The following is a 26,676-nucleotide window of genomic DNA, read 5'->3' as shown; positions in this document are numbered from 1 at the left end:
GTACTTATAAATCAACTTCTGATCTATGATTATATCTAATTATGACTTAGAAGAATTTAAAAGCTCTTTCACAAAGTTCCACTCTAATTTTGCATTGTATCATGGAGATGAATCTGGATTCTCTGAAGGCTATATCAGTGGATTCTAGTAGTTTTTACAGCAGACCAACTGACTCTGCTTTCTGAGGACCAGATTACATAAGTATGGAGAGGTTCTTCACCATCACCATGATTTTCCAAACCATGAAAAACGGAAATACAAAATAGGCTTCAGTAAGAATCACATAGTGTTCTAACTATAAACTTTAATTTGGCCACTGGAACGCTGAGATTCCTATCTAATGATTAATGAATAGTCATGTTATTGTAGGAACTGAATCATATTGATCTTGACATTTTCAATATAATAAAATCAGAAGAAGGAAGCTGCCACTAAATAGAAAGCTAGTTTATAGGTAATTCTTTGGAAAATCAAATTAAGTAACTGGTGGAGAGTTAGCATATGGGATGCTTGTTTCATCTTATATTACAGTGCTCATGGTACATACTTGCAAAAAGACCATCATAAAAATTGTAGATTATACATCAACATCAGTCATAAACGATGAAGAGGCAGAGAAATTTTAAAAAGAATGTGGTAAGACCTTCCAAATTAAATTCTTTAGCATTCTGACACTTGATGATTTCATAGCAAAAGTGGGAAGAAGTAAAGAAATATATTGGGAAAAATGGGTCAAAAGTAAAGAGGGAGAAGGGTCAAAGATTTATCTCGAGTATGCAGAAGCCTCATGCCTATACATCACTAATATTTTCTCTGAGAAAAGAACTAGTAGGTGTTAGACATGGTGGACACAAAATAATACCACAAAAAATTAAATAGATATTTTAACAGATGGAAAAAGACATGCTACCACTGTCGGAGTTATTTCTCAATAAGCTATCTGTATATAACCAGACAACTGACTTGGTGAAACAAAGATCAAAATCAGAATGAGGGCTAAAAGAAATTAAGTAATAATCAGAAAAAGATAAAGACATAATTGAAATAATTTAATTCAGAAATTATTCAAATAAGTTACTGACAATGAAGAATATATAATAGACAGTAGAAAGGAAACTGGAATTAAATAGAAAAAGTCAATATGAGTTTAATAGATATATGTCAGATGCCACAACAAGGATATCAAAAGAGCCTTGAAAAGCAACTTAGTCAACAAACTGACTTATATGACAAGTGAAGAGAGATTAGGTAGAAGCAATCGAGATTTAGATATAAACTCATCTGGAGCTGTAAGATCTTCCACCCAACATGTACTTGCTTCCACCTGCCTCCAGGTGTGCCACCACCTCCTCTCTCTCTCTTAAGGATTTAAATCTGCCACTTCAGTTTGCCGTGGATGATGATATAGCTGCCCTCAGTTGTTGACAATGGCTCCAGAATGTGCAAAGCAGGCACAGCAGGAGATGGTATCCTTTGGACTGTTTTCCCTTCTACTGTTGGGTGCTCCAGATAGGTGTGATGGTGGATATGGGCCAGAAATACAGCTTATGTGGGGGATGAGGCCGAGAGTAAGAAAGGTATTCTAACCCTGAAGTATCCCATTGAACATGATTGTCACCAACTGGGATGACATGGAGAAGATGTGGCATCATATTTTTTAAAAAAAAATTATTTTCTCCCTGATTACATATAAAAACAATTTTTAAGATTCTTTTTTTAAAATTATGAGCTCCAAATTCTCTTCCTCTTTCCCTTTCTTTCCCCCTCCCTGAGATGTAAGCAACCACATTCAAACTCTTGACATCACCAACTCAGATGCATTTCTAGAGGAGGTAAAAATGGTACTGCAAAGAATCAAGATGGGACAAGCAGGTGAACTGGACCAAATACATGTGGAGGAGACTCAGGCTGGAAGCATCAGAGTCCAGCACTCTATCTACTGTGTTGCCTACTTGCCATAAACAATATCAGACCTTATTAATACTGAAAAGGGGCAACTGAGAAAACAACAACTCTCCACCTCGATTCTCACTTTCCCATCTATACACACTTTAAGGGCATTCTTGATGAGAAAATCAGAAGGGAACGGGCAGATTTTATAAGAGACTACCTGCAGATTTACATCTTCACCATCAAATAACTGACAGATGTATATAAGAGAATAGGGGCAGCTACATGGCTCAGTGGATAGAGCACTGGGCCTGGAGTCAGGAAGCCCTAAGTTCAAATTTGGCCTCAGACACTTCCTAGCTGTTTGACCTTGGGCAAGTTAATAAAAAATTGTAAATGAGTATCATCCAGGGAACCCTCATGGTTGCTATGAGCAGGATGTAATACGTTAACAGATTAGAAACTCTGAAGAACAGGAGAAGAGGATATCAGTAAGGAAATGCATAATCAAAAAAGGAGAATGACTGGTCAGCTGGCTAGAGCAAAGTATAAGTGAAAGGCCCAAGTGCTCGACTGGTATCCTCATGATGTCAAGACAAACTGGTAATTCAAGAGAACTCCTTATGGTGAACATATGAGGACATAAACAAGGATATGCAGGCACTGACAGGCTGTGATCCATTTCACTGAAGGAAACATCCCTATCAATGAGATAATAGATCTATTTGCATATTTAAAAGCAAATGTTGGTCACTAGTGAAACATCTTTTTACTTTATATAACTTTTTTCTTTTTTTTTTTTTTTAAACTCTGAGAGGAATGAATAAATGGAACATATCTGTAAAATTCTACTATGTTAGTACTGAGAGTTTGGTCTTTGAAAAACCACATTATTTGTTAATATCTGGAGAACTGGCACCACTTTTAACCTAAGAAATTCTGTTATATCATCAAAGGTAAAAGAAGATGCTTAGAGAAAGTATGGAAACATGAGAAATGATCCTATACTTAGTACCAAAGAATGGTCATGGCAAAGGTCCTAGAAATGTCACCTTCTGGCAGGTAAGTGAAAGAGTGAGCCTCTACTATTCCATTCGTTCTTGCAAAAGAACCCATTGGAGATAGCATATTTTTTTACTAAAAAAATAACCTACAAATATTCCTCTACATAAAAATTAACAAAGTGTCAACGACACCCTCAAACCACAATTTTTCCCAGTAATAAAGTAAGCCAATTTGCCAGGTAAATTGAAATGGAAGTAAGGTGTTTTGGTGGGTGCATAAATATTTCCCAGTATGTGAAAGAGGTGAAACACAGAGGGAATGGAATATAGTGAAAAGAGAGCTGGATCTGGAATCCAGGGTCCTAGGTCTGCATCCAAGTTCAGTTAGCTGTGACTCATGGATGAAGATGCTGAACTACATGACTGCTAAGCTCCAAATCTATGATTAAGGATTGAATTTAGCTTTTCATATGAAGACCTCCCAGAAGGCTGGCTACTAATTCCTAATTCTATCATTTGAATTCCTTAATTTATTTCTTTTTTTCAAAATATCAACATTTAGCATGAAAGTAGAAGGAAGAAAACAAAAAAAAAATCTGGTTAGTGAAGAAAAGGCTGCGTTAAAAGGATCAGAAGGTGGTAGTTTGGTGCTGGAAGGGGGAGGGATGAAAGTGAAGGGGATAAAGTAGTGAGTCTAATCAAATCACTTAAAAAAGCCACAGTCTCTCAGTTAACCTTGCCAATCAGAGCCTGTAGTTGGAGGAGAGGAGCATGCCTGTGCACATTAAACTGGAAGTGTGTCCTTGAACCCATGGTGCACTTCCCTCACTCCTGAAGTCTAGGCAGGCTTTGTAAATGAGCACCCTCAGAAAGGGCCTTGAATTCCATTAAGAGAGCTTCTTAAGAGGGAGAAAGCCTCAAGTGGCAGCCTCCACGGCATAGCCAGCTCATATCCTTTACCAATATTAGAGGTGAGCTCATGAGATTAAGTCTGCAAGAGCGCAGAAAATTAAAAAGGACGAACCTACTGACAAAGGCTATTATACCAACAAGATGACAATATTTATTCCTAAACCATGTTTGTTTTTAAAGAGACACTGTTCATTTGAAAAGATTGTTGCAATATCTTTTGGGATAAGATAAAGCTAATATGGTAATTACCTTCTGTGAAGTTCTATCTTGGTGTGATAGAAAAAAATCACATTCCCTATTAACCACAGGAATAACTAATTAATACATTATAGTTTTCAAAGACCTCATATGTTATCTCTTGAGATATCCCAGTGCATATGAAAAACCATATGTAACTACTATTATAGGGAGGAGGAGAAAATGGGGTGAACTAGCTAGGTAGGGTAGATTTTCTTTTTTTGCCCTGACTGTTATACATACTTAAATTGTTACATAGGTAAGAATGGGTTATTGAAATCCAGCCATCCTCAATTTTTTGACCTGATTTAAGCATTTATTCTTACATGCAAAAATCACATGCATCTTGTGTAGGTGTACTATGTCAACTAATATATCAGAGAGCCAAATTCCTCACACCAAACAAAAGAGCAAGATGGAATGTTTTTAAAAAAAAAGCCTCAAAAGACAAAAAGATAATTCAAAGTCACAACCTAATTTAAGAGGAAATATACATTTTACCCTATATGTTCACTTTTATTACAAAGTTTTATTCAACAAACCCAGGATACAATAACATTAATATGATAAGAAATGCTACAGCACAAAGTTACCATTTACAGGGTTTTATTAATATAATGTCTTCTGTGATGCCACAGAATTTAATCTCATTGTCTGGAAAAATGTAAGCACATGGTGAAAGTAAGCTGTGTCAAAAATCTCTTCAGAGAAACATGCTATAGAAAGACAGCCAAAGAAACACCATTGGTTTTTTTTTCCTTTTTCTAACTTAAGATTTACAGATCTCAAAACAGCTCTTAAAATAAAAAGGCAGAAAAATATTCCCATGACTTGGGAAAGATCTTAAAGACATACAGGGTAAAAGACCCTCATGGTACTGAATGGTCTCTACTCCTGGTTTCCATGGAGAAGAAAATGAACTAAATAAAAAGGAGAAGTAAATTACACAGATGACTTAGAGAGAGCAAGGAAGCACAGTGGAGAGTGCTGGGCCTGGAGTCAGAGAGATGAGTTCAAAACCAGTCACACACACTTACTAGCTGTGTGACTCTAGACAAGCACTTAATCTCTACTTGCCTCAGTTTTCTCAACTATAAAATGGGGATAACAATAGCACCCAGCTCCCAGGGCTGTTGTACGGATCAAATGAGATAATATTTAAAAAGCACTTAGTGCAGAGCATGGCTCATAATAAGCACTACATAAGTGTGTATTCCCTTTTCCCTTCCCCTCCTTGAAGGAATCTGGAGTAGTAAAGTAGATCAGAGGTTCAATTTGGGGAGGAGGAATTTGTAAAATGAATAAATCAATGAATAGTCAACAAACACTTATTAAATACTTATTACATACCAGGGACTACACCAAATAATAGGGAAACAAAAAGGCAAAAGACAGTCCCTGCCTTTGAGGAGCTCAGAATCTAATGGGAGAGACAATATGCAAAGAAATATGTATAAACAGGCTATATACAAGATAAATAAGAAATAATTAGTATAAGAAAAGCACTAGAATTAAGAGGGGTTGGGAAAGGATTCTTGTAAAAGACAGGATTTTATTGGGATTGAAAGAAAGCCAGGGGAGTCACTAGATGAAGTTGAGGAGAGACAAGTGTTCCAAGCACAGGGGACAGGCAGAGAAGATTCCTGGAACCAAGAGATAAGAGTATCCTGTATGCGGAACAGCCAATGTCCCTGGATTAAAGAGTATGTGTTGGGGAGTAAGGCATAAGGAGACTGGAAAGGTAGAAGAGAGCTAAGTTAAGAAGAATTCTGAAAGCTAAACAGAGCATTTTGTATGCAGTTCTAGAGGCAAAAGGGAGCCACTGAAAGGTTACTGAGTGGGGGAGTGACATGGTTGAACTTATACTTTAGGAAGATCATTCTGGTGACTGAATAGAGGACTGGAGTGAGAAAAGACTCGAGGCAGGCAGATTTATCAACACGCTATTGCAATAATCCAGAATGAGGTGATGAGGGTCTATAGCAGGGTACTGGCAGTATCACAGGAGAGGAGTTGTATTGGAAAGATGTTGCAAAGGTGAAATTGACACGTTTTCATAATAGATCAGTTGTGGAGGGTGAGATAGTAAAGAGTCATGGATGACTTCCAGGCTATAAGCTTGGTGGTGCCTTCTACGGTAACCGGGAAGGGGGGATGGGAGAGAATTTGGGGAAAAGATAATTAGTTCTGCTTGCTTGTAAGGCCATTGGAGATATGAAACTGGAAGTCAGCAGAGAGACTGGTACAGGATAGGTAGATTTAACAATCATCAGCACAGAGGAAGCTAATGATGTTCTAAGACACCAACCAATCATAAAAAAAAAAAAAAAAGAATGAAAAAATAGAAGAGAAAGTGAAACATCTCATCAGCAAAACAAGTGATCTGGAGAACAGATCAAGGAGAAATAACATAAGAATAGTCAGACTACCTGAAAATTATGACAAAAAAAAAAACAACCCTGATATATATTACAAGAAATTATCAAGGAAAACTGACCTGAAGTTCTAGAATAAGAAGGCAAAGTAGAAATAGAAAAAAAAATCTGCTAATCATCACCTAAAAGAGATCCTAGGGGGAAAACTTATAAGAATATCATAGCCAAGTTTCAAAGCTCCCAGGTTAAGGAGAAAACACTGGAAGCAACAGGAAAAAAAACAATTTAATGGAGCTACAATAAAGATTACACAAGACCTAGCAGCTACTACATTAAAAGTCGGTAGGTCTTGGAATACTCTACTGCACAGAGCAAAAGAGCTGGCATTATGATCAAGGGTAACTTACCCAGCAAAGTATAATCCTAAATGAAGAAAAAAATGGACATTTAACAAAGACTTTAAGGTTTTTGTGACAAAAAACCCCAGAACTTAGGGGAAAATTTGATATATAACATCCAGGAGAAATATAGGGTAAACATTAAAGACCAATTATAAGGGACTCAATAAGGTCAAATTGTTTATTTCACATATGTTAAAATATTAGCAGTACTCTTATAATCGTTATTATTTGGGTAGTTTGAAAGAAAGGCATGAGCTGAACTAAGTATGATGGGATGATTCTAAAAAAATAAAACTGTATAGGGAGAGATAAAATGCAGTAATTATCTCATACAAATAAGGCATAAAAAGAAAAACTAATACAGAAGAAGCCAGTGGGGAAGAGGCTGCATAGTGCTGAAACCTTACTCTCATTTGGAATGGGTTAAGGAGGGAACAACATGTATATATAGAAGGGGGTATAAAAGTCGTCTAAATTCAGAAAGAAATACAACAGCATGGGGACAGGGTGAGGGGAGAGGATAAGGGAGAGACACTTAGAGGGGTGAGTAGGATAAGGAATAGGAGGGCAAGGTAGTGGGTAGAAGTAAAGCAGAGGAGTGAGGAGGGATAGAGTAAATAGGGTGATAAGTGAGGAAAAATAGGAAGGAGGAAAATGCACAAGTAATTAAAGTTTAGAATGTGAATGGGACAAATTTACCCATAAAACAGAAATGGAGAGCAGATTAAAAATTTTAATTCAACAATATGCTGCTTTCAGGAAATATCATAAAAAATGAGAGATGCACAGAAAGACAAAATAAAAGCCAGGGGTAGAATTCAGTATGTAAAAAAGGTCGGGATAGTAATCATGATCTCAGATAAAGTTAAAATAGATTTAATCTAAAGTGAAAAATAGAGAAACTACATGATGTGTCACCAGTATCATTCAATATTGTTTTAGATCATTTAAAATACCTAGACAGTATCAGGAACTATATGAACATAAACATAAAACACTTTTTATACAAATAAACTCAGATCTAAATAACTGAAGTAATGTTTATTTTTTTATGGGTGAGAAAAGTTAATATAATTTTTAAAATGCTAATTTTACCTAATATACTTATTCAAACCATTCCATTAAATTACTAAAAAATTATTTTACTGAGTTAGAAAAAAATATCACAGTTCAACTGGAAGAAAAAAGGTATGGAATTTCAAAGAAACCAGGGAAAAAAAGATGTAAAGGAAGTAGATTCAGCAGTATCAGAGCTTAAACTATATTATGAGGTGAAAGCATTGCTAAAGTACAAAAAGGATAATTTTGACTATTTTAAATTAATATTTTCTTGTATAAATAAAACATACATAGCTGAAAACAGAAGGAATGAAGAAAATTGGGGTGGAAAACTTTCACAGACAATCTCACAGAGAGGATGTGACTGGGTTGGAATATTGCTGTGGTGTAGTAAATGTTGAGTTGGTTGATTTAGAAAAACATGGAAAGACTTGGACTTATGAAGGAAGATGCCATCCACCTTCAGAGAAACAGTCGATAGAAGGAAATAAGCAGAGTAGGATCTTACATATATGTGTATGAGCGTATATGGTGTATATATGTGTATGTTTATAGATGTCTAAGATATAGATATCTACAGATATACATATCCTTGCTTAATTGTAGCCTTTTTTTAGGATAGTGGGGGCGAAAGAGGGGAAAAAAACAAAGTAAAAAAGTGCAAAGCAGAGAACAAAAGAATACCAACAAGGAAGCAAAGAAAAGCTAGGCAGCTTTAAAAACAAAGTGCAGTATTTATTATATAGGTTTTCTTGAAATGGAAATTTATTGTTTTATACTGAATCCTCTTTATGGTCTGCTGTGTACATGGAAATTAATTTTCTCATTTTGTATTTAAGTTTAAAATTAAAAAATTATAAAAATAAATTAAAAATGTAAAAATAAAGAAAAAATGATTTAGTAACAACAAAAAAAGAGAATAAATCAAATATCAATGATTTCCTGTGTGGGAAACTCCTGGTAAAGGAATTCCCTCTACTTCTTAAAAAAATAAAAGAATCACCAGCATAGACATGTAATTAAATAAATGAACCAACAAGATCACCAAGACAAACAGTACAAAAGGAGGCTGAAAGAAGGCCCAGACTAGAGAACCCTGAAAGATACCTATGCTTAGAGGGAATGATCTGGATGAGGATCTAGCAAAGGAGACTGAGAAGAAGTGGTCAGATAGGCAGAAAAAAGAAACAAGAGAGAGTGGTGTCCCAAAAACTTAGAGGGAACAGAGTATAACGGTGGAGAGAGTAATCAACAGTGTCAAAGTCTATAGAGAGGTCAAGAGGAATGAGGATAGAGCAAAGGCTATTGGATTTGGCAACTAAGATATCACTGATAACTCTAGAGGGAGCTAAAGAGTCAAACAGATAAGAGGTGTAGGAGTATAGGTGTAGGTGTAGGTGTATAGAGAGGGAGAGATGTGGCTTTGGAGTTGTTTAGACTAAGGAAGGGAAGCTGAATGGTGTTGTCAAACTCTTAACACAGCTACGTCATTCACAACTGCTCATCTTACACTACTACTGTTCCTTTTTACACAGCACATTTCACTTTGCAGCAACTCATTGTCAAGATTGTTAAGAGGTGGGGCGGAGCCAAGATGGCAGAGTAGAAAGACGCACATACGCTACCTCTGAACCCACTGCCCATAAAATACCTGTAGAGAAAAGAACCACCGACGAATTCTGGAGCAGCAGAAGTCACAGAATGGAGCGGACGAGATTTCTGCTCCAGAGAGCCTGAAAACCTCTCACAAAAGGTCCCTCGTGCCCCGGACCTGGAGCAGAGCCCAGCCCTGCTTCAGCGGCGCAGCACCGAAAGGAGCAGATTCGAGCAGGCTTCAGGGACAGAATCTCCAGCAGCCACGTGGGTCCCTCCACCCACAGGTGACAAGGGTCAGTGAGAGGGTCTCTTTGGCGGGTCAAGAGGGGAGAGGGGTGCCCCCATAGCTCAGGCCCCCTCGGGAGGCTGCAGCTGAGGCGAGAGCAGACCTGGGCTCCCCAAGCAGGCAGGACCCTGGATCCATTGTTGAAGGTCTCTGCATAAACCCCCTGAGGGAACTGAGCCCGTGAGGTGGCCCTGCCCTGACCTGACCACCTGAACTTAATCTCACACTGAATAGCAGCCCTGCCCCTGCCAAAAGCCCTGAGGCTGGGAAGCAGCATTTGAATCTCAGACCCCAAGTGCTGGCTGGGAGGATCTGGAGGCGAGGTGGGGGTGGAGAGGACACTCAGAAGTCAAGTCACTGGCTGGGAAAATGCCCAGAAAAGGGAAAAAAAATAAGACTATAGAAGGTTACTTTCTTGGGGAACAGGCATTTCCTCCCTTCCTTTCTGATAAGGAAGAACAATGCTTACCATCAGGAAAAAACGCAGAAGTCAAGGCTTCTGTATCCCAGCCCACCCAATGGGCTCAGACCATGGAAGAGCTCAAAAAGGATTTTGAAAATCAAGTTAGAGAGGTGACGGAAAAACTGGGAAGAGAATTGAGTGACATGCAAGCAAAGCATGAAAAACAAGTAAACATCCTGCTAAAGGAGACCCAAAAAAATGCTGAAGAAAATAACACCTTGAAAAATAGGCTAACTCAATTGGCAAAAGAGGTTCAAAAAGCCAATGAGAAGAAGAATGCTTTCAAAAGCAGAATTAGCCAGATGGAAAAGGAGATTCAAAAGCTCACTGAAGAAAATAGTTCTTTCAAAATTAGAATGGAACAGATGGAGGCTAATGACTTTATGAGAAACCAAGAAATCACAAAACAAAACCAAAAGAATGAAAAAATGGAAGAGAATGTGAAATATCTCATTGGAAAAACAACTGACCTGGAAAATAGATCCAGGAGAGACAATTTAAAAATTATGGGACTACCTGAAAGCCATGATCAAAAAAAGAGTCTAGACATCATCTTTCATGAAATTATCAAGGAAAACTGCCCTGAGATTCTAGAACCAGAGGGCAAAATAAGTATTCAAGGAATCCACAGATCACCACCTGAAAGAGATCCCAAAAGAGAAACTCCTAGGAACATTGTGGCCAAATTCCAGAGTTCCCAGGTCAAGGAGAAAATATTGCAAGCAGCTAGAAAGAAACAATTCAAGTATTGTGGAAGTACAATCAGGATAACACAAGATCTAGCAGCTTCCACATTAAGGGATGGAAGGGCGTGGAATAATAGGATATTCCAGAAGTCAAAGGAACTAGGACTAAAACCAAGAATCACCTACCCAGCAAAACTGAATATAATACTTCAGGGGAAAAATTGGTCTTTCAATGAAATAGAGGACTTTCAAGCATTCTTGATGAAAAGACCAGAGCTGAAAAGAAAATTTGACTTTCAAACACAAGAATGAAGAGAAGCATGAAAAGGTAAACAGCAAAGAGAAGTCATAAGGGACTTTACTAAAGTTGAACTGTTTACATTCCTACATGGAAAGACAATATTTGTAACTCTTGAAACTATTCAGTATCTGGGTAGGGGGTGGGATTACACACACACACATGCACATGCACACGCACACGCACACACACATAGAGACAGAGTGCACAGAGTGAATTGAAGAGGATGGGATCATATCTTAAAAAAATGAAATCAAGCAGTGAGAGAGAAATATATTGGGAGGAGAAAGGGAGAAATGGAATGGGGCAAATTATCTCTCATAAAAGAGCCAAGCAAAAGACTGATTAGTGGAGAGAGAAAGAGGGGAGGTGAGAGAAAAACATGAAGTTTACTCTCATCACATTCCACTAAAGGAAGGAATAAAATGCACACTCATTTTGGTATGAAAACCTATCTTACAATACAGGAAAGTGGGGGATAAGGGGATAAGCGGGGGGGGGGGGGGAATGATGGAAGGGAGAGCATGGGGAGGAGGGAGCAATTTGAGGTCAACACTCATGGGGAGGGACAGGATCAAAAGAGAGAACAGAAGTAATGGGGGACAGAATAGGATGGAGGGAAATATAATTAGTTCTTACACAACACTACTATTATGGAAGTCATTTGCAAAACTACAGAGATTTGGCCTATATTGAATTGCTTGCCTTCCAAAGGGAAGGGGTGGGGAGGGAGGGAGGGCAGATTGGCAGACAGGGGCAATTAGAATGCTCGGTGTTTTGGGGTGGGGGGAGGGGACAAAAGGGGAGAAAATTTGGAACCCAAAATTTTGTGAAAATGAATGTTAAAAGTTAAAAAAAAAAAAGATTGTTAATAGGTGACAATTGACTATAAAACTTTTAACAAGGTACTGAGGGTTTAACTACCTAAAAGTAGTTAAAAATAGCAATCAGTAAGGAGAATAGGGAAAACTGTGTAGTAACTTGCATTGTGAGTAAGCAATGTTTGTGTTTTTGCCTTGTTTAAGGCTATAAGCCTCTATATATGCATCAACAGACATTCTTCCCTAGAATCTACCAGCTTTAGGTAAAGGGCCACCTTATAACAATATCAACTGATGACCAACTGCTAAATACTGGTCTGGGTAAGAAACAGTATTTCCATTGTCGAAACACAGAGGTAAAAGAAATCTGAGAAATTCAATGATCATTTTGCAGATAACTGTAGCACTTAGCTTTCTGTAGCAGTGACTAAAAAAGGAAGTCAATAAGCTGCCTTCCACTTGCACTGTTACAAATTCTTTGACAGTAGGTATTGTAACTAAAATTTCTTGTGTGTACTAAGCTATGGGGTCCTGGGACCTTGTAGGTACTCTGCAAATGCTTGCTGAGTGGCTGACAGAATAGAATTCAGAAGTAACCTAGTGGCATTCCCCTCGTACAAAGAATTGTTTAAATTACAACACAATTTTACAAGCAAAATATTTTTGGCTACGAGAAGAAAGACAAGTGCCAAGGGAAAAGATGGTTGAAAATGACTAACAAAGGTGATTATCGATATGTATTTTGAAGAGATCTTTAAAAATTCAGTAGTTTTAAAATTTACAAATATCTAACTCTGAAAATATAGAATTCAATGTTTTCATGTCAACATTTAGTTTTCATTAATGACATTTTAATATATGCAGGAATGGCTTTAAAATTTACCACTCTAGTTTAACTTTCACTATTCTACTTTTTCTTCCCAAATTTCCTTTGAATAAGTCCTTTTCATGAGAACTAAGATTTTAGAAATTGGGTAATTTTTTACTAGATTTTTTTTTTGTCACTTTTATATTGAGTACTCACTTCTTTAGGTAAGTATTTGTTAGCAAGAATGAACAACCTGCAGTACTTTAGCTCACAGTACATTGTGAATCAAGTTCAAATTACTTTGAGTTCAGAGAACACCCAGTGTCACCTTATTTTTACATCTAACTGAATTATAGGACACCGTCAAAGTGTTATGACCTGGTATAGTAAATTGCTCCTCCTTAATGGTCCCCTGGCTATATTCCCTCTTACTACTTCTGTAAGCCACAGAACTGTTGACTTCTTACACAAGTGTTACCCTGGGATATCATACTTTTTCAATGAAATGTTTCAAAAATCATAGCTATATAAACCGAGTTACTATTACTCTTTTCAGTAATTATACCATTAGGATTGATCTATTTGAACTAATTATTAATTTGCCAATACAGTTTTTGTTGAAGGAGGCAGCAGAGCAAAGGTGGCTGAATTTGGAGTCAGAGGACCTGGATTTGAGTCTTAGCTGTGTCATTTACTGCCTTTGTGAAGAGGGAAGATGTTGCCTTTTTTGTCTCATCTGTAAAATGAAAGGGAAAGATTAGCTCTAAATCTATGCTCATGTGACTGAGAGGTCACAGGATGTAAGAAAAAACATCAGAACAGGAATTAAGAAACTTGGGTTCAAGCTCAGCCTGCCACTGACTAGCTTTGTTAGGTTAGCAAATCACTCAACCTCTATGGGATTCGATTCTCATACAAGGAAATGAAGGTGTTAAACCACATGATCCCCAAGGTCCCATTCTTCTAAAATTCCAAGATCTGTCATTCATTGCTATGAGTTATCCATGTGCACCCACTTACCTCAAACGATATGTAAAATATAAGTGCTATATTTTAGAAAGTAGATTGAAAAATGAGCATCCAGAAGTAGACAACCAGGATACCGACAGAAGTACAAGTCATGAATGACATGAGGAACAGCTGAAGAAATTGGGGAAATGATGACTAAGGTCAAAAGCTAGGGGCAGAAGAGAGGAGGAAAGAATGGCAGATGACTTTAAGTATTTGATGGAATATCATAGAGACAAGGTCTTACCATTGTACCACTTGTCAAGAGAGAGCTTAACTGAGGAGTAATGAGCACAAATTCTAGAAAGGTACATCTGTTTCCTGTTAGAAGTAACCAAACATGAATGCATGGCTTCTCATAGTAGAGAGTTCCCCATTACTGAATGTCTTCCACAGTTGTCTGGATGACTACTAGTTAGGGATAGTAGAGCTTCAAGACCACATTATTTTATTAGGCTTTATTAGACTGAAGAATTTGGGAACTTTTAGCTTGAAGAAAAATTTAAAAGTAAATGTATTCAAGTTATTTGAAGAACTATTACAAGGAAGTTGTAATGCTTACTCCAGAGAGCAGAACTGTGAATAACAGGTGAAAGTTACAACGAGAACCTTATTGGTTGGATATAAGGAAAAACTGCCTAACAAGGATGATCTAAAAGTTGAATGAGCTGATCTAGTTGTGTAGCGGGTTTCTTGTGAAGTGTTGTTATTCAGTCATTTCAGTCACGTCTGACTCTTCATGACCCCACTTGGGGTTTTCTTGGCAGTGATACTGGAATGGTTTGCCATTTCCTCTCCAGCTCATTTTACAGATGAGGAAACTGAGACAAACAGGGTTAAGTTAACCCAGGGTCACAAAGCCAGTAAGTGCCTGAGATCACATTTGAATTCAAGAAGATGAGTCTTCCTGAACAGGAAGATAGAGTCCCGATAGAGTGATAGAGTATGACACTCTATCCACAGCACCACCCTAGCTGCTCATCCCTAAATAGAAGCACTCAAGTAAAAGTCAGATAGCCATTTGTTGACTATGACATAGAAATGATTCTTGTTCATTTAGAATGGATTGGGTCAGATGGCCTCTGAAATTCCTTCCAACTTTAATACTGTCATTTCAAGATTCCTTTTTAGTCACAAGTAAACTATAAAGTTTCTGAGGTCTCTTTCAACTCTGAGATTCTATGATTCTTTTATATTTATGTAAAAGACTGACATTACAAAATACTTTTTCTTCTATAAAAGGATATACTTTTAAGCAGTGTACTTCGAGAAAGGTGTCTGACAGATAGGTATAGACCAACATTTCACACCGATAAACTACAAATAAACCAAGATAAACTACAAATGGATAAATGACTTAGACAAAAAAGGGGACATAATAAGCAAATTAGGAGCAAAGATATTATCTTATTGGTACTCTGAAGTACCATACACTATGAATACTATACATTCTATATAGAATTCTATATCCTATGTAGAGTAATTCTATATATATGAGGGGACAGAAAGGATCATAGCAGATAAAATGAATAATTTTGATCAACCACATGAAAACATGCTCCAAATCACTAATACTTAAAAAAAATGCAAATTGAAGCAATTCTAAAGTTCTACCTTATACCCAACAGATAATGAAATAAGAGGAAAATTAAAAATGTTGGAGGGGCTTCAGGAATACAAACACACTAATGAATTTTTGGTAGAGCTGTGAACTAGTCCAGTCATTTTGTAAAGCATTTGGGAATTATGTCTAAAAAGTCACTAAATTGTCCCTTGGACCTGCCAATAACACTACCAGGTCTATGCCCCATATGTACAAAAATATAGCAACTATTTTCTAGTAACAAAGAACTGGAAACTAAGGCAATGCTCACCAACTGGAGAATGACTAAACAAATTATAGCTTATGAATGTAATAGAATATTATTGTTTTATAAGAAATTATGAACAGTTTTAGAGGAAACTGGGAAGACCTCTATGAATTGTTTCAGACTGAAGACAAAGTAACTAAGAAAACAATTTATACTATATCAAATTATATGACTTTAGAATTCAGATCAATGTAATGATAAACTATGATGTAAAAGAACTGAAGATAAAGGATACTACTCAATTCCTATGAAAGGTAGTAGATTTAAAATTCAGAATGAGAAACAAATTGTTGAACCTGGCCAATGTAGTAATTTGTTTTGCTGCATTATATCTGTTATGATGGTTTTATTTTCTCTTAATTGCTCAATGAGAATGAGTGGGGCAGGAGGAAATGGGAACAGATAACAAATGAAAGTAAAAAATAAATACATGGAGCAGAGCCAAGATAGTGGAGTAGAAGGATAGACCTGTAGAAGCTCTCCCCCGACAGCCCATAAAATATCTGTAAAAAAATGACTCTAAACAAATTCTAGAGCAGGAGAAGCCACAAAACGACAGAATGAAAGACATTTCCAGCCCAAGACAGCCTGGAAGGCCAACAGGAAAGGACTATCACACCTGGCTTGGAGCAGAGCACAGTACAGCCTTGGCCACACTGCAGGGACAGGACTAGAGCAGGCTGGGGTGTGGCATCACGGGCAGCAGCTGTGGTTCCCAGACCCCACAAATGCCAAAGACAGCTTCAAAAGTCAGTGAGAAAGCTCTTTCACCTGGGTGAGAAGGCAGCAGGGTCCTGCACTAGCACCAGCCCCAGGTGGGCTCAGGCGGCTGCAGCATCCATTTTTGGAGCCCTCGGCTTAAAGACCGTGGGGGAACTGAGCCACTGATCTAGATCTTAGCCCTGAGTGGTGGTCCTGGGGTGAGGAAGAGCACTGGCTAGTGGAGCTGGTGGGGACTGTGGAGAGGGAATTCTACTCGCAGATCCTGGACAGAAAAGCTTGTGGTTGCTCCCAGACCAGAGCACAGGCCAGAAGAAGAATAAACTCCTCTCCCTTGATTGTGCCATCTTGGAGGAATTGAGTACTTACAGGTCCCTAGAGTATACCCTCCTCTTGACAAAGGACTCAAAAGTCAAGCTAACTGGCAATGATCTCAGACCATGGAAGAGCTCAAAAAGGATTTTGAAAATTAAAAAGGATTTGAAAAATTGGGAAAAGAAATGAGAGCAATGCAAGAAAATCATAACAAGCAAGTCAACAGTTTGCTAAAGGAGACCCAAAAAAATGCTGAAGAAAATAACACCTTTAAAAAGAGACTAACCCAAATGGCAAAAGAGGTCCAAAAAGCCAAAGAGAAGAAGAATGCTTTAAAAGGCAGAATTGGCCAAATGGAAAAGGAGGTTCAAAAGCTCACTGAAGAAAATAGTTCTTTAAAAATTAGAATGGAGCAGATGGAAGCTAATGATTTTATGAGAAACCAAGAAATTACAAAACAAAAACAAAAGAATGAAAAAATAGAAGACAATGTGAAATATCTCACTGGAAAAACAACTGACCTGGAAAATAGATCCAGGAGAGATAATTTTAAAATTGGACAACCTGAAAGCCATGATCAAAAAAAAGAGCCTAGACATCAACTTTCATGAAATTATCAAGGAAAACTGCCCTGATATTCTAGAACCAGAGGGCAAAATAAATATTGAAAGAAGCCACCAATCACCTCCTGAAAGAGATCCAAAAAGAGAAACTCCTAGGAATATTGTAGCCAAATTCCAGAGTTCCCAAGTCAAGGAGAAAATATTGCAAGCAGTCAGAAAGAAACAATTTGAGTACTGTGGAAATCAAATCAGGATAACACAAGATCTAGCAGCTTCTCCATTAAGAGATTGAAGGACTTGGAATATGATATTCCAGAAGTCAAAGAACTAGAATTAAAACCAAGAATCACCTACCCGGCAAAAATGAGTATAATATTTCAGGGGAAAAAAATGGTCATTCAATGAAATAGAGGACTTTCAAGCATTCTTGATGAAAAGGCCAGAGTTGAATAGAAAATCTGACTTTCAAACACAAGAATCAAGAGAAACATGAAAAGGTAAACAGGAAAGAGAAATCATAAGGGCCTTACTAAAGCTGAACTGTTTACATTCCTACATGGAAAGATAATATTTGTAACTCTTGAAACTTTTCTCAGTATTTGGGTAGTTGGAGGGACTATACACACACAAACACACACACACACAGAGCACACAGTGAGTTGAATAGGAAGGGGTGATATCTAAAAAAATAAAATTAAGGGGTGAGAGAGGAAAATATTGGGAGGAGAAAAGGAGAAATGGAATAAGGCAAGTATCACTCATAAAAGAGGCAAGAAAAAGTTTTTCCAATGGAGGGAAAAGGGGGGTGGTGAGAGGCAAAAAGTGAAGCTTACTCTCATCACATTTGGCTTAAGGAGGAAACAACATGCACACTCAATTTAGTATGAAAATCTGTCTTACACTACAGGAAAGTAGAGGAGAAAGGGATGATGGAGGGGAGGGTAAGTGGGAGGAAGGAGTAATTAGAAGTAAAGACTTTAGGGGAGGGACAAGGTCATAAGAGAGAACAGAATAAATGGGGAACAGGAAAGGATGGAGGGAAATAAGAGTTAAGTCTTTCACAACATGACTATTATGGAAGTCTTTTGCAAAACTACACATATATAGCCTATACTGAATTGCTTGCCCTCTCAGTGGGGACGGATGGGGAGGGAGGAAAGGAGAAAAGCTGGAACTCAAAAGTTTTAGGAATAAATGTTGAGGATTGCTTTTACATGCAACTGGGAAATAAGAAATACAGGTAATGGGGCACAGAAATCTATCTTGCCCTACAAGAAAAGAGAGAAGATGGGGATAAGGGAAGGGAGGGGTGTAATAGAAGGGAAGGTAGACTGAAAGAAGGGGTAATCAGAATGTATGTGTTTTGGGGTGGGAGGAGGAGCAAGATGGGGAGAAAATTTGGAACTCAAAATTTTGTGGAAATGAATGTTGAAAACTAAAAATAAATTTAAAAAATAAAAATAAATACAATGCAAAAAATTAAGTAGGGTGTTCCAAGAGTATACTTAAATGCTGGATTATTAGCTATTTGTTGCCTCCTCCATTACACCGTGACTATCTTTTACCTTTTTTTTGTATATCTCCTATTCAGTATAGTACCTGGCACATAGCAGGGTGCTTAATGGTTGTTTATTAATTGATGGCTTTGACAGAGAAGTCATGAGGCAGAGGAGTGGAAGAGATAAAGAAATAAAAAGTAAAATGTTGAAAGGAATTTTTCAATGACTACCAAACAAAGTAACTGTTTTTTCCTGCTGAGAGTAGGTACCATCATCCTTCCAGTCATCCAAGGGTCTGTCCTTTCTTCTTTTTTTTTTTTTTTGAAATCAGGAAAGCTTTTATTAATTTTCTATGTTCATCCCCCCTGAATGAATAGGTAGCTCCCAAGTAAGGCTACAGGAAGACTACGATTTGTTCCAACCAATGCAAGCCTTTTATACTGTTGAACTTCCTGCCACATCGCCTATGGGCCATGTGACTTCATGTTCTCCTCTCTGATAGGCTTCCCCTCAAACAGCTCATCAAGCACAAGTTTCTCATTGTTTACCTGACCACAACTAGGTCACAACTCTGATTAACTACTCTCACTTAAAGCTGGGAGGATTTTTAACCATGTGGAAACAGAGCTCCTTCCTTAGTTTCCCACAAACTACCTTTTTTTCTTTATTAAAATTTTTGTTTCCACATCTAAATCCAATCAATACCTCCTTACTTTCTTTCCCATGTGAATTCTTCCCTTGATTTATCCCCCCTTCAAATAAATATGGGAAGGGAGAAAAGTTGATAGACGCATTGATAGGGTCTGTCCTTCCTGCAACTGCTAAAACTAATCAGTTGTCAAGTATTGTTAATCACAAAGTGTTGGATCTGGAGAAAGGAAGACCAGAATTTAAAACCAGATTCAGACATTACTAGCTCTATGACTCTGGGTACATCATCTAACATTTATCAGTCTTAGTTTCCTCAACTGTAAAATGCAAATAATAATAGTACTTGTCAGGGTTGTTGTGAAGATCAAATGAGATAATACGTGGTGTCCCAAAAGTCTTAGTTTTAACAGCTGTTAGAACTTTAAAATGCCCTAAGACTTTTGGGACATCCTGAGTATGTAGAGTACTGTTAATGCTACCAGCCTATTTCAGACCTCATTATCTCTCAACTTGATCATTTCAATAACTTTCTAATTGTTCTCCTTTGCCTCAAGTCTCTTCCCCCTCTCCAATCTGATTTCCACAGAGGTGCAAAATTGAAATTCCTCAAGTACAAGTATAGTCATATAACTAGAGAAACCTCTAATGGTTCTCAATTTCTACTAGGGTAAAACATATACTCCTTTGGCATTTAAAACTTTTAAAAAATCTGGCTATAGACATTTCCAGATTGATTTTTTACATTACTCTTATTTGTACACTCCACATTATAGGCAAACTAGTATTTTGCTGTTTCCTCCCCCAGATAAATGGAAACTCCTTTCTTTGTATCGCCCCTTTTAACAAGTAAAAAGCAGATACAAATACCCAAAACTGAATTTAATTGAATAAAACATTCTTGATATAAGCAAATGAGGCCATCTAATTTGATGTACAAAAAGCCAATTTATATGTAATTTTGGGGAACACATCTATTCTATAAAGCAATGTACTTAAAATGAATAACTGAACTAAGTCCTCAGCAGTTTCTCCAGAATCTTATTCCACTGAAAGCAATGAACCAGCAATAAATGCTCAGTCTGCAGACCAACTGGCAAAGCATGAAGAGTTGAGGAAAACTTATTTTCTGAGGTATGTAATAATAATCTTAACATATTTGGAAACTGCTTTATATTTTCAAATAAGGTCACTTATACTAATAATGTTTCTTTAAGATATGTAGGCAGGTATCCATCTCCAGAGAAAGAAATGATGGCATTTGAATGTGAATCAAAGCAAACTATTTTTCACTTTATTATTTTTTTGGGGAGGGGGGTTGTGTTTTCTTTCATAACATGACTAATATGGAAATGTTTTGCATGATTATATATGAATAACCTATGTCAAATTGCTTACTCATCTCAGGGAGCAGGGAGGGGAGGAGAAAATTCGGAACTAAATTTTTTTAAAAGAATGCTAAAGAACTGTTTTTACATGTAATTGGGAAAAATAAAATATTATTCATTTTAAAAGATACATAAGCATGATATTAGTAATTCCAGAATTAATTCCAATAAAGTTAAAAGGATCTATGTTAATCAGGAAAAAGCTTTCAATACAAAAGACTAAGAGGTTTGGTTAATATAATTAAGGCTCTACTATGATAATCTACTATACTAAGAATCATATGTAGTATGAATACTATGTATTATATACTATAATATAATTAAGAATCTACTAAGAAGAGAATAACCATTTATATAGCACCTACTATATGCCAGACACTGTTTTAAGTACTTAAAAAGCTTTTATTGATATCTTCTTTTTTAATATCTCCACAGCATTCCATGTTATCACTCCTCCTTCCCAAAGAGCCATCCCATAAAACAAAGAGAATTTTTAGAGAGGAAAAAAAAATCAACATAACTGATCAATACACTGAAAAAGTCCAAAAACATGCAACATGTAACACCTATGGACCTCCCACCTCCATGAAGGGGTAGGTTGAGGGTATCCTCTCATATTTCTTCATTTGAGTCCTGCTAGATCTTTATAATTTCATTAGATTTATTTTTGATTTTTCGGTGTACTGCTCTTTCCATTTAGGTTGTTGAAGTTAGTGTGTATACCTTTTTCTTGGCTGTGCGTACTTTATTCTGTATCAATATATATGGATCACACATCATTTCTTACAGCACAGTAATATTCCATTACATTCATGCACCACAATTTTCTTAGTATTCCCCAAAGGATGGGCATATACTTTGTTTCTAATTCTTAGTTATGCCCCCAAAAAGTGATGCTATAAATATTATGTAACACAAGGGGACTTTTTAATCAGTGGCTTCCTTGGGGTGTGGAGCCAGTAATGGAGTCTCATAGGGTTTGGGTATTTTAGTCATTTGCAGGATTTCAAATTGCTTTTCAGAATCACTGTACCATTTCACGGCTCCACAAGCAATGCAGTAGCATGCCACAAGCTTTCTACAATCCCACCAACATTGACTGTCACTATTTTTTGTTACTTTTGCCAATTTCCAGGGTGTAAGATGAAACTTCAAGATTGTTTTGATGTGCATTTCTCTTATTATTGGTGATTCAGGCCTTTTTTTTTTTTCACATGGTTGAGACTTAATTTTTTACAATGCACATTTAGTTCATTAATCTTCTCTTTTTCTATTTATTAACGTATGTTCGTAAGGATGAGGATTTCTTTAGCTACATCCCAGAAATTTTGATATGCTGTTTCATCAGTATCATTTTTTCATTGTTATTAATTACATCTATGATTTGTTCTTTGAGTCACTCATTATTTAGGAATTCACTGTTAAGCCATCATTGAGGTGTGAATCATTTGTTTGTGTCCTTTAATCGATGACTATTTTTATTGAGTTATGGTCCTGTAAAGGACACATTAACTATTTCTGCCTTTCTACATTTGTTTGCATTAACTGTGTCCTATAATATGGTCAATTTTTGTAAAAATTCCACATGGCACTGCAAAATATATATATTCTTTGGCTCTCCCATTTGGAAGATGCCATAAATCTTTTAACTCTAACTTCTCTAGAAATTTGTTCAGTTTCATATTTTCCCTTTTGTTAAAATCTTTCTGTTAGACATATACAAAACTGATATTGAGATACTGAAGTGTCTTGTAACTACTGTATTACTTTCTGTCTCCTTGTGGCTCAGAAGCTTCTTTTATGAATTTGGAGGCTAAGACAATTAGAACAAATAAGTTTATTACTGATTTTATTCTATTGTATATGGCTCCTTTCAACATAATTTAATGTCCTTGTTTATTCCTTTTAATTTTTTGAATATTGTGTTTGTTTTGTTAGATATCTTACTTAAAACTCCTCTTAAAACAAAATTTTACTTGATACATGGTAATCTTTTCCCCATCCCCACAGTTTCATTTTGTGAATGTCTTAGTTTTTAAAATGTGTCTCTTGGAAGCAATGGATTGTAAGGTTTTGTTTTCTTATCTAATCTGTCACTTTTTTTCATATTATTGGATTGTTCAATCCATTCATATTTTAAATTATGAGTTAAGTTTATATTTTCCTCTATCTGTCTTCAATGTGGTTTTTTTAAGTTATGATTTTCCCTTCTTCTATTGTTAACATAGGACTATGTTCCTTCAGTTAATTTTTTTTTAAGTTGGCCCAGTTCCCACTGGCTATCTTCTCCTTATCTATGTCTTGGAGTTTGCAGCCTTGGTTGTTGGTTTTTTTTTTTCTATAGGTGATCTGTGAATCTCTCCATTGGTATTTAATTTTCTATGATTAGAAGTTCTGGCCAGTTCTCTTCTATTATTTCTTGCAGTAGAATGTTAAGGTTTTTTATCCTGTTGTACCCTTGAGGGAGACCTATGAAACTTAGGTATTTTCAACCCAGTTTTGTATTTGAGATCAATATGTCTTGCTTCTATAATGAGCATATTTTCTTTTAATGTTACTGGTTTTTCTGTTTCTCTTCTTCTGGACTGTCCTTTACTTCTGTACATTTGCAGTCCTAATCTACTACTCTCTCTTTTGTTTCTTTGGTGATATTTGCCATCACAAATTTCAGTTTGTCTATTCTGTCCATTATTTTTACTATGCAGGCTATAAATTCTGCTCTCTTAATTCTCATTTCTCTTTTGAACTATTCAGGAATAGCATGTTGTATGGTCCTGTGTTCTCATATTCTAAACATCCTCTGTCTCATCAAGTGTTGTATCATTTTTGATCTGCAATATTTATTCATAGATACCTGAACTAGTTTAGTAGATCTGGAGGCTGTATTTCCTTCTGTTGTTAGTATTTTTCCTGTTGATTTATCTACTTTTGTTCTAGGTCTTTAACCTTTCTGAGATCTTTGATAATTTCAGTCTTCCCCCATCCCCATTACTTCCCTATTCACTTTCTGATTCTGTCCCCTCTGAGGGTGGTTTCCTTGGGGACTAGATATTAGAGTATCTTAGCCTCCTCCCATACTATGCAATTTGCAGCTCACCAGTCAAGTTTACTGCCCCAAGAAACTTTTGTATAGACAGCACTGGTGCCAGCTGGATGTTATGTTCCTTTCCTTAGGCTTGGTGGAGTGCCACAAAGCCTCTCCCCCATCAATTTAGAATTTTTCAATGCAGTCTGCCTCAGCACAGGAAGAGCACTGTTTACCCTGGCACTAGCAATCCAAAGCTTTTGTAGCATTTGTGCTACAGAGTTATGGCCCCTGGCAAGCTTTTGCTCCTGTAGCTATGGCTGTGATGGCTACTGCAGCCCAAACAAACTTCTGCAGTCTGGGGATTTCTACGGCACTAGAAGCAGCCAAGGGAAGACTGAAGTACAGAGGTGGATTTTGTTGTAGGCCAATATTGTGACCTTGGGTCTGTTAATAAAGTCTTGCTGTTTTAGAATGGGATTTGGGATAAGGCTAATGAGTGAGCTCAGGGTCAGTGAGGGTCATTCTTGAGTATGGGGAATTTTTTAAACCTTATTTTGGATTCTGGGTATCCTATTTATTATTAATTTTAAAAATCTGTTAAACACAAGAAACAGTATTTCTAAAAGTAAAAATGAACTAAAGGAGGGCAGGAAAAATATACCTTATACTTCAAAGATCACCAACAACCAAATAAAATGAAACCAACCCACTGCCAAGATATTTGTCACAAGTAATAAGTCACTTTAGCATGGGCTTTGTTGTCTCATAATGCAAACCCTTCATTTAAGAGCACATCTAATTTATCTTTGATATGACATTCTTAGTATGAAACTGCTTAAGAATACCTACCTGATGTATTAGTTACAGCACATTTATCTAGGTCTGCCACATTAAAACAATTCTATGTGGAACAAATAAGCATGATGCCAGCAGGTGTCATAATGTGATGAGCTACAATTTCTCCAAATAGTTTAAAAAAAAGAATCTCTTCCTATCAATTTCCTTCCCCCTCATGAAATTCCCCAAACATTAAGGCATGTCACCATTTCTCCCTTTTATATTTGTTCATTTTTGCCCTAAATTAAAAAAAAATACAAATTTTGTAGACTTACATTTTTAGCCATGAAAATAAATACCCTAATGACAGAAAATAAATCTATTATAGAAACATAGTATTTCACAATTGGAAGTGATGTCAATGGCTATCTAATCAAAACTATGCCTGAAAGACATCCCCTCTACAATACATTCCAATGTTTATCTAGATTTCAATTTTTGTATTCCTAGTACCTACTGGTACTTTTTGCTCATAGCAGGCTCTTAAAAATGTGTGTTTACTTGAAATGAACTTAGTCTGCATTAAAAACTCAAAAAAGTTGAAATTTATTAGTGAAAAATTTAAATTCCTACCTAGTTTCATCAAATAAAAGACTGAGGGATAGAATGGACCTTACATCTTACTTCAACCCTCCTTAAATTTAGAGATGAGGTTACTGGTCCACAGTGATTTGCTCAAGGTCACACAGGTATTAAATGACAGAATCAGGAAATCAACTTTACAAGGGATGGCAAAGGCATAGCTAGGCAAAGAGTGTACATGAAAAATATCTGGGAAGAGGCAGTGGTTTAGTGGCTATAAAGGCAGTCTTTCCATCCTGATCTGGGTTGTAGACCTACTTCTGACACATGCAAGAATGGCTGGGTGACCTTGAGGAACTCAACCTTTCAATGCCCAGAACAAGTGACCTAGACTTTAAATCCTAGACCATATGGGTGGTTCCTTCACCAGAAATTCCCTATTCTATGAAATCACAGGTTTAGACTAAGAGCTAAGTACTTTAGTGGTAAGCTCAAAAGAGTCAAAATTGTAACATCAAAGCCAAAAAAGCTAACTGATTTAGGCTTCAGTGAAAAAGAAATTGTAGCATCCAGAACTCAGGGGATGATAATATCACTGTAATTTGATCTAATTTGGCTGCTGTATGTGGGGCAGCTAGCTTGTGTAGTGGATGGAGTGCTGGACTTATAGAGTCAGAAAGACCTAATTTCAAATCGGGCCTCTAACACTTACTAGCTGTGTGACCCTGGTCAAGCCACTACACCCCATTTGCCTCAATTTCCTCACCTATAAAATGGGCTGGAAAAGAAAATGGCAAACTACACCAGTATCTTTGCCAAAAAAAACCCCAAATGGGGCCACAAAGAGTCCACAACTTTTAATTGTCTGAAGTCCAGGAAACTACATATTTAACGTATAACTCAGATTTTTAATCTCCACTTGAGGATGTTCTATAGCCCTGTTCCAAATGGAAATTAGGTAACTTACAATAGCAATGCTTTTCTCTTTCCATTATCGGGTAGTAATTATTCATGGTTGTAGTTTCTAATGTTTAAAAAATTAGCTAACTTGCAGTTTATCTTCATGGTCCTACATGGTAGACAATTTAAAAGGACTGGTAGAACAGGCCAGTCTTCATTGTAAAAGGTTTCAAGATCAAGTTACACAAAGGCAGGTTGAAGCAACTGTGGATACTGAACCTGGAGAAGCAAAAATCTGGGGAGGTGAAACATGATGCCTTTTTTCAAGTATCTGAAGGATTGTCGATCATAGAAGACAGATTAGATTTGTTCTGCTTGACCTCAGACAGCAAGACTAAGAACTCTGGATAAAAGTTGCAGAGATAAAAATTTAAGATGGAGGGAAAGAAAAACCTCAAAGCAGTACAATATGCTATCAATTACCTATTAAATAAGTGGGAACAGCCAGCAGGTAAGGATTTATCATATAAATAAAATACAT

The 26,676-nt window shown here is 36.8% G+C and overlaps 1 protein-coding gene and 1 long non-coding RNA gene across 5 annotated transcripts in view; one reads left to right on the top strand and one right to left on the bottom strand.

The window, feature by feature from the left end:
* The window catches only part of ACBD6 (acyl-CoA binding domain containing 6), a 231,736-nt gene that overhangs the window by 76,050 nt on the left and 129,010 nt on the right, over positions 1 to 26,676 (bottom strand). The window lies entirely within an intron of this gene.
* Positions 26,252 to 26,676, top strand: part of LOC140529677 (uncharacterized) — a 28,731-nt gene continuing 28,306 nt past the window's right edge. The window contains exon 1 of the long non-coding RNA XR_011975646.1: positions 26,252 to 26,646. This is a non-coding gene — a long non-coding RNA (uncharacterized lncRNA). The remainder of the gene's footprint in view (positions 26,647 to 26,676) is intronic.

Source organism: Notamacropus eugenii, chromosome 2 (genome assembly GCF_028372415.1).
Source record: "Notamacropus eugenii isolate mMacEug1 chromosome 2, mMacEug1.pri_v2, whole genome shotgun sequence".
NCBI lineage: Eukaryota > Metazoa > Chordata > Mammalia > Diprotodontia > Macropodidae > Notamacropus > Notamacropus eugenii.
Note: the sequence above shows the minus strand (reverse complement) of the source record. Positions and strands in the feature narration are given on the sequence as shown.